Below are 14,130 nucleotides of genomic sequence, written 5' to 3' on the forward strand. Positions count from 1 at the left end.
TCCAAATTTCATATTACTGCTAGAATTCGAACATCTCAATTGCACATTGAGGGTAATATAATAATGGAATAGACAACTTGTCAAAATAGATGATCTGTCATTTATCCCAGTAAGCTAATGTAGTGCTGCCTTTGTAACCATTCAGTACATAATGGTCAAATGAATGAACGGTCTTTGTTTCCTCTCACATGTTTTATCTATTCTCTTCAAGTGTAAATGGACTATCCTTTTTCTTCTGGAACTCTAAACATTATGCTACTTCCCCAGGCTGGTGCTTGTGCTGGGAGAGGAGAATAATGCCTTGCATGTACTAGTATAAGGAGCTTGGTGGTTCTAAGAGCCTTTCTCATATGCAATTCTCAATTAATACTTACACACACACTCTAAAGTAAGGTACACCCATTTTCAGATGAGGAAAAAGATGTCCATCATAATAATGAGAGCTGTGGGCTCTGCACCCTATTGTCATCATTGCTACTGGGAAATGGACACTGACTGTCATAGCCATCAACACTGCTGCCATTAGAATAGCTACTGCTTCTTTGCCTCACTCTTACAGTCGTAAAGCTCAGCACAAGAGCTTAAATCTCATGTTCATACATTAAGTCTCATGTCAAAATTTCAAGCAAAACAGTATCTGGTCTTTTTGTGGCATCTGCTATGGGATGAAGATACTCTCCACCTAACAGGGCTCACAAAATGCTGGATGCCCCAAACATAGGAGGGAATTCAAGTTCTGGATAGTAAATATTATTATTATTATTAGTAGTAGTAGTAGTAGTATTGTCTATCCTATTCATATGCATGGTAGCCTATCATCTTTTGAACCTCCTTCCTATATTTGGGGAAATATCCAAATTGTGAGTCATCACCACTCCAACAAAGGAATCAGGATGCAAATTTCCAGCCTCCCTTGCTGCTAGGATTCAGGTACATGAATTAGTTACTGCCGGTCAGGGACGCCATTATAAGATTTTTGATTCAGAAATAAGCAACAAGAGGAAGGAGGCTCCATCTTTGCATCTTTGATGTTGAGGGGGAGGCAGAGGTGTGTCATTTTTTGTGGTGGCAGCAGCAATGATGGCTATTTCCCAGGGGCTGCAATGGTGTATTTCTGATGTAGAAGTAGCATCTGTGGAGCAGGAGCAGTTTTCCATTAGATCTGTGGTTTGGATTTGGGCATCATTCCTGCAGGCATGTCCTCAAGCCCAGTTTTCCAGTCCATTCAACAGTTCTGTGATCCACCCAATATTTTTTAAATAAAATGCTTTTTCATCTACTTTCAGCTTCTATTGCTTAGAAAACTCTGGCTAATAAAAAAAAACTCTGGCTGATACCATCATTTTCTTTATATCCCAGCTGTTAAAAACTGAGGCTTTAAGAGGTTAAACTGCTCAAGGTCACAAAGTTAGTCAATGACAGAGCAAGGATTTGAACTGGGGCTATCATAGTCCAAAGTCCACCTTGCAAACCAGAAAGTTCTTTGGTTAATCTCTTCCCACCCACCCAGCCTCACCTTCCCTCTGAGATTCTAGTCTGTTCCATGCTTCTATGTCTCTGGATCTATTTTGTTCCTCAGTTTATTTTGTTCACTAGATTCCACATATGAGTGAAATCATGTGATACTTGTTTTTCTCTGACTGGCTTATTTTGCTTAGCATAATACTCTCCAGGGTAAGAGATCCTTCTTTTTTACCGATGCATAGTATTCCATGGTGTAAATGTACCACAGCTTTTTTATCCACTCATCCATTGATGGGCACTTGGACTGTTTCCAGATCTTAGCTATTGTAAATTGTGCTGCTATGATCATAGGCGTGCATATATTCTTTCTGATTGGTGTCTCAGGTTTCTTAGTTCACTCATTCTTGAATGATAGTTGTGTTAGATATAGATCTCTAGCCTGAACATTATTTTTCATCAACACTTTAAAGATACTATTCATTGTTTTCTAGTATCTTTGTGACTGGTAGGAAGTTTGCTATTGATCTACTTGTCCTTCTTTTGTGATTAACATGCTTGCCCCCCCCCCCAGTAGCTTTTAATATTTTATTTTACTTTAATAATCTGCAATATCAACCCAATGTGAGGTTTGTTCTTATTTATCTTGCTTGGAATATGACCTGACTTTCATTCTTAGAACCCTTGCCTTTCATCAGTTCTGAAAGACTCCCATTCATGATCTCCTCTAATATTGCCTCACTACTGTGGGGTAAACAGTTAGTTGCCCTCCACTATCCATTTTCCCCTACTTTCTTTAAGAACAGATCAATTTTTTTTCTGGGAACATAGCTAAAACTACTTTCTGCCTCCCTAGTGGCTCTGTGATATGAGAAATGATATGTGTATCTTCTGAATAGTGCTTTTAAAGAAAACCGGCATGCATGTCCCTTTTCCATTCCCTGCAAACTCCCCACACGGCCCAAGATGCAGACCCGAGGGCCAGAGCTCATGAAGCCATGTGGGATCCTGAAATAGAAGCCACAAATTGAAAATAACAAAGCCGCCCAAGCTCTTGACATCTGGACTGTTATATGAGAGAGAAAGAAATCTCTACCTTGTTTAGACAAGATATTTTGGGGTCTTTCAAGCAACTTCTATTATATAGTAACAATTAAACCTCTGTCTCTGTACTCTCCCCTTTCCTTACACCTTCCTTAATGTGTTTGTGTGTACATGACCTTCTCACTCTAACCTCCATTTATCCTATTCATGTTTATATTTTCTACCTCATTATTCTCTGTGCTGCATTCAAGATGATCGTCTTTCATCTTCAAGGTGGCTTGTCCTCCTCAGATGCCTAATGTGCTAGTTAGCATGTCCCTTTGACTTTCTAAGGTCAACAAGGCTATTTTTAATTGCTACTTGGTTTCTTTTTCCATAAACCTGCTCTTTTTTTTAATAATAAAATGTTCTTTCATTCTATGCTTTCCTTTATGTCTCTGACATTTAAAAGTTACTTATTTCATAATGTCTTTCAGATCTTTTTAGGTTAACTCAGTTCTCAGATTGCTGATTTTCCTGTTTATCTTTGGTTTCCCCTTCAGGGTGATTCATTTCTTCATTTGACTTGTAATTTTTTATTCAGACTTCATCTTCAGCAGGGCTGGTCATGCCATTAGATACCTGTATGCTTAAATTGTAGGGATACCCCCACAAAGCCGTTGGTTTGTTTCTGGAGAATTTCTGAGGGTTCAAAGGTCCTGAACCAGCCTTTATGGTAATTTCTCAGGTTGAGGTTTTTATAATCCTTAGGTTGTATAAATCTGAATCTTACATTTACTCACGGTAAGTCATGGGGGGGACACACATTTCCCACCTATAGCCCCAGACCAACCCCAACTTTCCTTCCTGCTTCCCCACAATAGTTATCAATATTTTCTCTTGCCGCCCCCTTCATGGGTGAGGTACCCCCTCAGAGCCCCAAGGTGTATTGACAGAACTCGGTCACAGTTAGGGTTAGACAAAATACAAGACACCCAGTTAAACTGGAATTTTACATAAACATTTTTTTTTAGTATAAGTATATCCCATTCATCTTTTGGGCTCTACTTATATAAAAACAGTGATTCACTGTTTATCTGTAATTCAAATTTAACTGGGCATCCTGTGCCTTTATTTGATAAGTCTGACAACCCTAGTCACAGTGCTGTGCCTAAGCTTGGCCCGAGGCCACATTTCCTACCTGGGCCTCAACACCACAGCCCCCAGGTTCTAGCGCCTACATGCAGGTCCAGCAACATTAGCCAGTGATCACACTGGCTCCGAGTTCCTTTTCCGAACTAGACTGTTTCCTTTACTCTTTGCAAGACTGGTTGTATATAAATATTTTTAATGGCTGCCACATGTTATCTAGCCTTTCCAGGCGACAGCAGTGGGAGGGAAGGCTTGTCTGTGACAGCTGTCTGCCATGTGTCAGACATCCTTTCATGACTTTCTCTGTGCCCCTCACCCTCCAGGTGAGTACTCCCCTACAGCGGAGCACAGAGGGTTAATTCACACACAGGAACTGCAAGACAAGGGAATATGCAGGAACAAGTCCTCAGGACTTAGGCTTCAGGGATGCTGTCCATCTCAGCAAAGGGAAGTTTTCTTTTTTGGATTGGAAGGAATGGATTTTTCAAAGAGAGGCAGACATGTCCCAGTTTTAGCTAAGATTTGACTTCCAAAGAACCTGATTATCCAAAGATTTTCTCTGCATTTAGGGGGCACAGGAGAGGAAGAAGAAGTCTTACTGTGCTGCATTTTATTTTCACTGGGTTAACTGAAAGATGAGAAGCTAGAGGGCGAGGTAAAAATAGAAAATTATTAACTAAAAGGGCTTCAAACATGTATATTTTAAGACCTTAGTCAAAACCTAGAAAACGGAAGACACCGAGTCATAGGATGAGAAAATAATGTGCTTTTGTATTGAAATGCTTCAAAGAAAGGCCCCTTTCAAAATAGTTCTAAATAAAGTTCTCGGAAGAGAAAGCGCGTATTTTGTTTTCACTTTAGACATGGAAAATCCCTGCAGGCCACAAATTCCAAAAGCCTTTCCAGATATTTTCCGATTTTTTTCAATAATTCCACATCCCCCACGTGGTTTCCAGGCAGGGCTTTGGACATAATCTCCAAATGAAGTTTTACCTTCTGTTTTTATATTCTCTGTGTTAAAGCTATTCATTTGTTCAAGATAAGCATTTAAAATACACCACATTTTTAAAGCTATATATATATCTATATATCTTTTTTCTTCTTTTTTTTTAGCATCCCAAAAGTCTTCAAAAGTGATCCATGCCATGGGCTTTCCGCCCCCTCTGATACAAAACTCATGATTTGTAAGCCTCTGAGTGTGCATACCTCCCAAACATCTCCTACCTTAATGTGAGTTCACAAAAACATATACATTCTGCTAAATAGGAATTATTTCTAATTCAAAGGGAATGGAGCTCTGGCCCATGTGGCTCAGTTGATTGGGCAGCACTCTCACACCAAAAGGTTGCCTGTTCAATACCTGGTCAGGGCACATGCCTGGCTTTGGGGCTCCATCCCCATTAGGGGGCATGCAGGAGGCAGCCAGTTGATGTTTTATTCTCACATCAATGTTTCTCTCTCTCCTTCTCCCTTCCTCTCTCTCTAAAAAAAAAAAAAATGAAGGAAATAGAATCATACTCCTGGCGCTTGTCTCTTGTCCCAGAACTTCTTTGTTGTGTGAAATCTTTGGCTCTAACTGCCTCTACCTCCACCCCATAGGTCTGCAGGAATCTCTCTGAAATAGGTCTGCCCCATTTTATGAAAACTCACTGGATGACAAAGTATGACTACCCAAACTTTGAAAACAAATTAAATCAAAGAACCATAGGGTTCTAATACATGTTTTATTAGAGTTAACCATGTACCCTGGAAAACACTTGAAAATTACACAAAAACACAAAGAAGTAGAAATCGCCTCTATCTTCACCACTCAGGTACATATCTCTGCACAAAACATATTTTTAACAAAAATGGAATCATGTTTTACAAGTTTTAGAATTTTCTTTCTTCATTCATCTATATATAGTAAAGATTTCCCACCATATTAAATAATTTTCTCTGGTAGCATTTTAGTGACTATAGATTTCAATTTATAAGTATGTGTTAATTTGTTTCATCTATCCTCTGTTTGGGGACTATGTGATATCTACAATTATCCTTGCAGAAAAATTATTCTTGCAGTCAGCCATGATTAGAACCTTGGGATAAATTCCCAGAAGTAAAACTTATCTTCGGTCTGAATAATATACACATATTCAATATCCAAGGTACACATTGCCAAATTACTTCGCAATTTATTAGTCTCACCAGTGGTATTTAAGAGTCTATTTACTTGCTTTAAGGATCTTGTATAACAATAAACTAGTCAGTAATTATCTATCATGCAAAAGTATTCTTCGTTAATGAAAAGGATTTACAACATGATTTCTTTAAACGCTGAACTCTCCTAGTACATGTAAAACATTACTCAATTTCAAATATGATTCTAAGTTCCTGTGGAAATTTTCTGTAACACAATAAAGAAAATAAGGTATTTCCCTATTTAATTTTTGTTTTAAATGGAGCATTCCACCTCTCAAAGAATTCTTTCTCTTTCTGTCCTCATCCAGATGGAGAAGAGATACCACAGTGCAGCACAGTGATTCTGCTCTTAATCTGTCCCCTATTTCATATTCAGTTTCCCATCATGCACTGCTAAATACGGCAGCCTGACATGCTGAGAAGCCTTTCCTGAAGACTGCAGCCCACACTCACCCATCTCTTCACTGAACTCCTATTATACTTATTGTCTGTACCACACAATTAGCACTTTATTATATACTGTCTTGTTCTCTAATTGTCTGTACCACACAATTTAGCACTTTATTACATTCTGTCAGATTCTGTAATTGTGTCATGTATTTTTGTCTTGTCTTGCCACCTAGATCACAAGCGCCAAGGTGTCAGGGACCGTGTCTGGTCCTGCTTTGGCATTTCCCACAGCACCAAACACTGTTCCAGGAACAACAAAGTGGGTCTTCGACAAACACTGGCCTTATTGGTCGGTGGGTGGGTAGGGAGACTGGTTGACTGACATTCTGATGGGCTTTACATAGTCTGAGTTATGTAGAACCTGGAGTAGGAAATAGATACGGTGCTGGGTAATATGATAGTTGGTCATTCCAGCCACTATCCTTCAGCCCAACCTGCTTTATCACCTAGCAAGCCATTTACTCTCTCTACCTACGTTTCTCTGTGAACAAATAACCCAAAACATGTGATCAGACAATACTGGTTTTTAAATCACACAAAAATCATGCTTTCCACATAAAGATTTTACATTATAACACTGTCCACTTGGGCAGGCACTGCCATGTAGGGGAAAGAGATCAGGTTTTGGAATTAAAGAGCTGTGTGATCTTCAACAAATTATTTAACCAATACCCACCCCCCCTCTCTTAAATAAAACTCTCGTTCCTCTTCTCTGAAATTATTCCAAGGACTATAATCATCTGTGATATTGCCAGTGAGTGTCCGTAAGCCTGCTAGAGTATTCTTATTTTTTCCAATTCTGCAAATACCATGCCTTGAAGTAAGTGTTGAGTACTATTATTATCATAATAAACATAATCAGTACTGCTGTCTCCCACTAGCTGAAGGGTATCTGCCTCAGCTGTGATTCATGGGATTACTTCTCCGAGAATAAAGTCAGGTAACTACACAATTTATCTTTCTTGGTTGAAGAGTTGTTTACTGCTAGTGGTCCATCCCATGACATCAGACTTACTTCTAGTGAATAATAAGAGAAGAAATATTGATACCCAGCATGAACAAATCCACACCCCACTGTCACTTTCCCTCTGCTATAAACATTTAGGTGAAGTGAACACTGAGTTCAGCATATTTCTCTGAATTTGGGATGGAACGAGGAAAATGTTCTGTCCCTGTGTCATCTGCTTGTTCCCCTTCTGATCAATATGTTTTGTCATACTGTTTTGGTTTTCATGTTTCTGTCTTTGTTTTTTCAATTGGCAGGTACACAATAAAATGTAACTAGTCAAATAGTTGTTCAACATGTTATTCTCTCAAAACAAGATCAGTTTAAGCCTCTCCTGGAAGTTCTGCTCTAACCCTGCATATTCTCCACCCCTGAGGACCACGGGGCCCAGAGAGCTTTGAATGGCTACTTTGTAGGGCGGACGACAGCCTTGAAGAACAGCTTCCCTCCCTGTGTGTGTGCCACCTGAGCATCATTTTGGTAAAGATGGGCGGGGCCTGATCCTTCCTGTGCCCATCATTGTATACCTATGCTGAGTGACTGTGTTTGATTATTCTTTCAAAAGGATTGATCAAGGTCTGCCATGTTACAGGCAGGGACAAGGTGCTGGAGACCACATAGAGGAAAACCACGCAGTTAGGAACTCATGCTGGAGGAACCCACAGTCTAATGGGGAAGCAGACATGTCAACAGATCATTGCCATGCAGAGAGATAAGTGTGAATAGAATGTGTGGCCAGGGTGCTAGCCTGGGCCCAGCTGTGCCCACCACTAAGAGTGTCACTGATCTAAGGGAACAGCTGACCTGGTGAGGAGCTGATGAGAGTAGAGGGAAGTGACTGCTTGAAGCAATTTCATGGCAGCCTTGAGGTGGAAAGGATGATAGGAAGGGGTAGCCTTGGGGTGGGGAAAGGGAGATGGGAAAGAAAACACGGCTGTCTTGTCCCTGCCTTAACTCCCTAGACTCACGCCTGAGCCTATAGAGGAAGATCCTGCAGGTAGAGTGGGAAGGGGCTCATTGAGGCACTGCTTTGGGATTGGGGTGAAAAAATATGGCAAAGTAGAAGAGAAGGGGCCTCTCTCCAGGTCTTTAGGCCCCAGAGGAGGAGAGCAAGCTTGGCCGAGTGTCTAACACTGGTGGAGATGAGACACTGCCCCCCAGTGGCTTCACGGCAGGGGATATCAACAAGGAGCTCGAAGTAGAACAGGAAAGGATAGGAGGGGCCACATTGGTGGTGCCACCATGCCTCCCTGAAAAACTGGGGGAGACTTGGTGGGCGGGGCGGTTGTGTACTAGGCAGTTGGAGGCACAAGCCAATGTAATGTGAGTCAGAGCCACTCAGATAATGACCAATACCATTAGTGCTGAGGCCCAGATAAAACTCAAGGCAACCCAGCTTCTACATATCCAAAGTGTGTGAACACACAAAAGCACTTATGTTATGGCCATATGATTAAGCAGAGTGATGTCTATACTAGTTAGTAATGGGACTGAGCTCTGGTAGGTGGAGAGACCAGAGGTCCAAGGTAACAAAAGGAGATTCAGAGACCAACGTGGGGACTGGGGGTGGACACGGAGTGATGGTGAGAGGGAGGTGAGCCAGGCTGCTTCTTCCCCATGAGTAGAGGAGTTTAAGCAAAGCTCTGGTGGAGGCTTTTCCAGCAAGATGGAACTAAAGAAAATGGCCCTGAGCTTTCAGACAGACTGGAGTCAGATGACTCATGGTGAGACAGAAATGTCCAGAACCAAATTCTAAAAATCAGACATACCACCTGAGCTGAACAGAATGAAATTCAATCTCCCAGCACAGGGTTACATGGAATTCAAACAAACAAAACGCATTTCCAGCAGTACTAAAGGGAACACTGAAAAATAACTCCCTCAGGCTCTCCATCCCCTTTCCCAGGAGAAATGACTGATAGCGGCTGGCTCCGTAATACAAATGCGGAAGTGGTTAAAGTATGCAAATATTTCCCTGTAGGTTGGTAAACAGCCATTGTTTTAAGCCCCTGGATTGCTGCCCCTCCCCCTGAAATTTCAATCCATCATTAAAGGATTGAAGGATCCTGCATCCCTCAGGCTCACGGCCAGCTCAAGGTCAGCATCCCTGTTAGCCAACGCTAAAACAGCTGTTTAATATTCTGAACATCACTGTTTTCCTTCCAGAAACTATCTATGCATTTCCAGGTGCACTCCTACACAGGCCTCTTTTTTTTTTTCTTTCTGTCAATACAAATGGAAGAATTGAATAAATACTGTTATGTACTTAGTTTTGTTTTTGTGTTTAACCTACTTGGTCCACCTTTAAGTGCATGGCCAAATATAGATTGCATATTTTTCTTTCGGAGCTAACAGAATTTGGCTTCAGCTGACACACCTAACCTGAGAAATGGAGGACAGTAGTAAAATGTTGGGGTACTTCACAGGCCAGTAGGCCCAGAAGAACTTGATCAATGGGACAGTGCAAATGACGCCAAAAGATGGAATCTGAGTGAGCTACTCCAGGATAACAAGGCCCTGATGGTTTGGGCAGAAGGAACAAGGAGAAACAAGACCAACAAATTCTCCCCACCTGACCCTCCAGAGGCCATCGGGGCCCCCTTCGACCAACTGATGGGAGGGGCCTGAGCCTTCCTGGGCCCAGACTATTGGCACCCAAAGTCAGCTGTTACCCAGAATCTAACCAGCCTTGGGTGGAAGCAAATTAAATTTCAATGGCACTTATCGAATTCTTTCCAGGGAGTTTTCCCTTCATTCAAAAGGAACATAAAATAAAAATTTTTCATAAAAGAAATAAAAACATATTTCTCCCAATCGCCCCATTTTTACCTCAAATGCTAAAAGGCAGCAGAGTTATATTCATGAGGGAGAAAATACTAAATTAAGCTTGAACCAGATTTTTAAGTATCCTCTACATATCAAAAAGTTAAGACCACTAAGCATACTCTTTTTATAGCCATATTTATGTTCAAAACCCAAAGAACCAGTATTGGGGGGGGGGGAGATTAATTTTCTATGTCTAATTTCTGTGTTTCTAAACATCACTTTTTCATTATTTTAATATTAAGAGACAGATTAAAGAAGAATGTTAAAATTTAGGTTGTCAACTGCACAGATTTGGGGGGAAAGGAGGACAGGGAAGCGGGATCAGGAAAAGATTACCTAATATTTTTATTTTTACTGATGTTCCCAGAAACTTCCAGTTTGAGAGTCATTAAAAGAGAAAGCAATTTCTGCGGATAGACTGTCACCTAGTGGTGAGTTTTTACCCTATTCATAACGTGAGCAGCTAGAGTTTGGGGATGCTCTTACAGGACATTGCACATTCCTCTTTGAGATCCTTGGGGAACTTTTAGTGTATTGTCCCAGTAGAATAGACTCACTTGTGTGTTTCTGGAAGGCCTAGTGTTCATGTAGCCAACAGCTAATACACGGTGAACCTCCTTCAAAAGGAGTTTTGCCTTTGTCATTACTTAAATTATATTGTCAAAGAGACCCTGACAAGCAAAATTAATATTAACTTTCTCTTCTGTTTTCAACCAGTGGCACCTTCACAATTCTCTCTTTCTAGTAGTCATACGAGGCCCGAATTTTCCAATTATTAGGAATGACAAATGAATGTGCTTAACCCATTGGCACATCAGTCCAGAGGTACAATTCAGAAAGAGGGTCTCCAAGTCAGCAAGGAGGCAACAATATCCAGTTTTAACCCACACCCAGAATTCCTCCCTTCTTGTCCTCTAAGAGGCACGACACTCCTCTTCCTCCAGCTCCCGTGCCTGCCGAGCTCCCTAGCTTCCTGTTCTCTGTGCTGACACCAATCCTCCTGGCCACAAGGGCCCCTACTATTGCATCAGCCCCCGCCAACAAGGAGGCACCAACCTCCCCTCAGTGCTAAAGTCTATGTTCGGTCCACAGAGCTAGCATTCTGTTCTCAGTTATCAACATTCGTTCTGCATTTGATACTAATTCAACTATTTCTTGAGTGCCTGCCATGTAGCAGGCGCTATGGGTGTCCCAGGGAACAGAACAGACACACACAGTCCTCAGGAAACTTAACAACTAACGGGGAGAACTGAACACTACATCCCCAAGCTATTTCCTCTTCATCACTGGGTTTCAAGCTTGAATTGTGGTAGGAGAAAAAGATGATGTGGAATAAATATTTATTTACTTATTTATTTTTTACAAAACAAGCGAGTTGAAGGGAGCAAATTTCTCCAATCCCACCCTCCCTGCCCTGCACCGTGGGAAAACAAAGAAGCAGGAAAACATGCTGCCAGCCTTGATTACCTCCCAGTGGAGTTAGAGGTCAAGAAATAAAAGGATGGCCCTAACCGGTTTGGCTCAGTGGACAGAGCGTTGGTCTGCGGACTGAAGGGTCCCAGGTTCGATTCCGGTCAAGGGCATGTACCTTGGTTGTGGACACATACCCAGTAGGCGGTGTGCAGGAGGCAGCTGATCGATGTTTCTCTCTCATCGATGTTTCTAACTCTCTATCCCTCTCCCTTCCTCTCTGTAAAAAATCAATAAAATATATTTTAAAAAAAGAAATAAAAGGATGAAAAGTTCAGTGGTGATGATGATAAAATACTGGACAATACAAGAAATGTCACAGAGCCCTTGCCACTTGTCAGCAAAGTGTTAGAGGCTAGTACTCAGCCTTTTGTTGCTTCTTCCCTTCTTCTAGGCCAGTGATGGCGAACCTTTTGAGCTCGGTGTGTCAGCATTTTGAAAAACCCTAACTTAACTCTGGTGCCGTGTCACATATAGAAATTTTTTGATATTTGCAACCATAGTAAAACAAAGACTTATATTTTTGATATTTATTTTATATATTTAAATGCCATTTAACAAAGAAAAATCAACCAAAAAAATGAGTTTGCATGTCACCTCTGACACGCCTGTCATAGGTTCGCCATCACTGTTCTAGGCCCTACTCTTGTCTGACTTAGCTCAGTTGTCACCTCCCCCAGGAAGAATTTCTGAAATAGTTTCCTGCCTCATCGTGTACACACACACACACACACACACACACACAATCGCTCACACAGAGTCACCTCTCAGCCCAGATTAGTCTCCCCTCCATGTTTCTTAATATCTTTGCAGAGGTCTATTGCTGCACTTACCATGTTTTTAAAGTTAAATGTCTTTCCCACAATTCACAGTAGAGGCTGTGGGTTTCTTAAGGGCAGAGTGGATTCTCTGACGTGCCCTCCTTCAAACCTCCTCATCAGCGGTGCAGTGTGGAACCTCTGTCCCGGGAAGATGGGCACCCTCTCTCCTTCCACAGGGTCAGCCCTGCATGACAACCTGAAGGCCCTCCCTGCCTTCTATAGCTCCCTCCCCAAGGAAGTCCTGCACATCAACCCCATTTTAACATCTGCTTCTTAGTGACCTAACACATTATTATAAGGAATTGCTTTGACTGCTATATTGATATAAACAGGAGTTTAAACATTTAGAATATTGGTTATTTGGTTGTTGATGTTAAACTCAATGACCCATATCTTTGGGCACTGAAATACTTAATTTTGCATATATTAAAAATATGACTGAAAAAAATTGCAAACATTGTCTCATTAGGATACAATGTTTTTGTTAACATTACAGACAGATATAACTAGGACACTTCCTCCCTTTCTCTCTTTCCTTCCTTCCTTCCTTCCTTCCTTCCTTTCTTCCTTTATTGAAGGATAACATAACAAGTAGTGGTTAAAATATCAGCTCTCAGACTATCTGAAAACAAATCAAATCACAACTCAACCATTCAGTGGCTCTATGGCCTTTGGCAAATCACAAGCCCTTTAAACCACTGTTTCTAATCTGTAAAGTAGGATGGTGCTTCTTCATCTGTAAAATGTGAATTTAAAATATAATGCCCAGTTTGGCTCGGTGGTTGAGCATTGACCTATGAACCAGGAGGTCACAGTTCCATTCCCAGTCAGGGTTGGTTCCAAGCCTGGGTTGCAGGCTCAGGGATCGGTGCAGGAGGCAGCCAATCAATAATTCTCTCTCATCACTGATGTTTCTATATCTCTCCCTCTCCTTCCTGTCCGAAAGCAATTTTTTAAAAAAATTAAGTAAGTAGTAAAAAATAATGCCCGCCACATAGGATTGTTTTGTGAATTGGTGAATTAATTACTGGTGCTTTGTGTAGTAAAATAACGATTACTATGGATTTAAAAGCACTTTGTAAACTAGAAAGCCTTTGGGGGGGGTCTTTTCTCTGAGTGAAATAATAAGCATCAGCCCTTGGTTTGTTTGGAAAACAGAGGTTCCTCACATCAGCGAGAAAGCAGGGGACCTACTTATGGCGGCGTTTCTGATTTATCGGCCCAGGACATGATGCTAGAAAATAAACGTGCCATTCCTGCAAGCCGAGATATTTTGGTTAAAATTATTTTTCCCTTTCAACACACTTTTTAATTGTTCTCAAGAATAAGCCAGAGAAGCTGCTGCCTTAGCACCCGGCCCATTTTGATATCAGGCCGCGGGGTTGGGACAGCGACCTGTGGGGTTCAAAGCCCACAACCTCCAAATACCTGTGGCTGCAGGGCCCGGGGAGAGGGTGGCAGGAGGAGAGGCGCCCCGAGGCGTCCGCCAGCCGGAGGCGCACGGGCCACAGGCGACCCGCGCTGCGGCCCGGAGGTGCCGGCGGGATGACTGCCGCCCGCGGGGAGCTTGCACCGCGCCGGTCACCGCTCAGCTCCGCCGGGTCAGCGAGACCCCGGAGGCGCACGCTTCCACCCTCGCGCTGCGGAAGGGCGAATCTGCGCGACTCTGCGCAACTCCTCGTGTCCCGCCGCCCCTGCCCGCCCCGCAGAAGCGCCGCGAAATTACAGCTCCCAGGGCCC

At 42.1% G+C, this 14,130-nt stretch overlaps 1 protein-coding gene across 1 annotated transcript in view; it reads right to left on the reverse strand.

Moving 5' to 3' along the window:
• The window catches only part of RGS8 (regulator of G protein signaling 8), a 91,808-nt gene extending 77,928 nt beyond the window's left edge, over nucleotides 1–13,880 (reverse strand). Inside the window, exon 1 of the mRNA XM_023754015.1 lies at nucleotides 13,819–13,880. The gene's annotated coding sequence lies outside the window, so the exon portion shown is untranslated. The remainder of the gene's footprint in view (nucleotides 1–13,818) is intronic.
• Nucleotides 13,881–14,130: the final 250 nt, after the last annotated feature.

The sequence above is a fragment of the Myotis lucifugus genome, unplaced genomic scaffold (assembly GCF_000147115.1).
Source record: "Myotis lucifugus unplaced genomic scaffold, Myoluc2.0 scaffold_54, whole genome shotgun sequence".
Lineage (NCBI taxonomy): Eukaryota > Metazoa > Chordata > Mammalia > Chiroptera > Vespertilionidae > Myotis > Myotis lucifugus.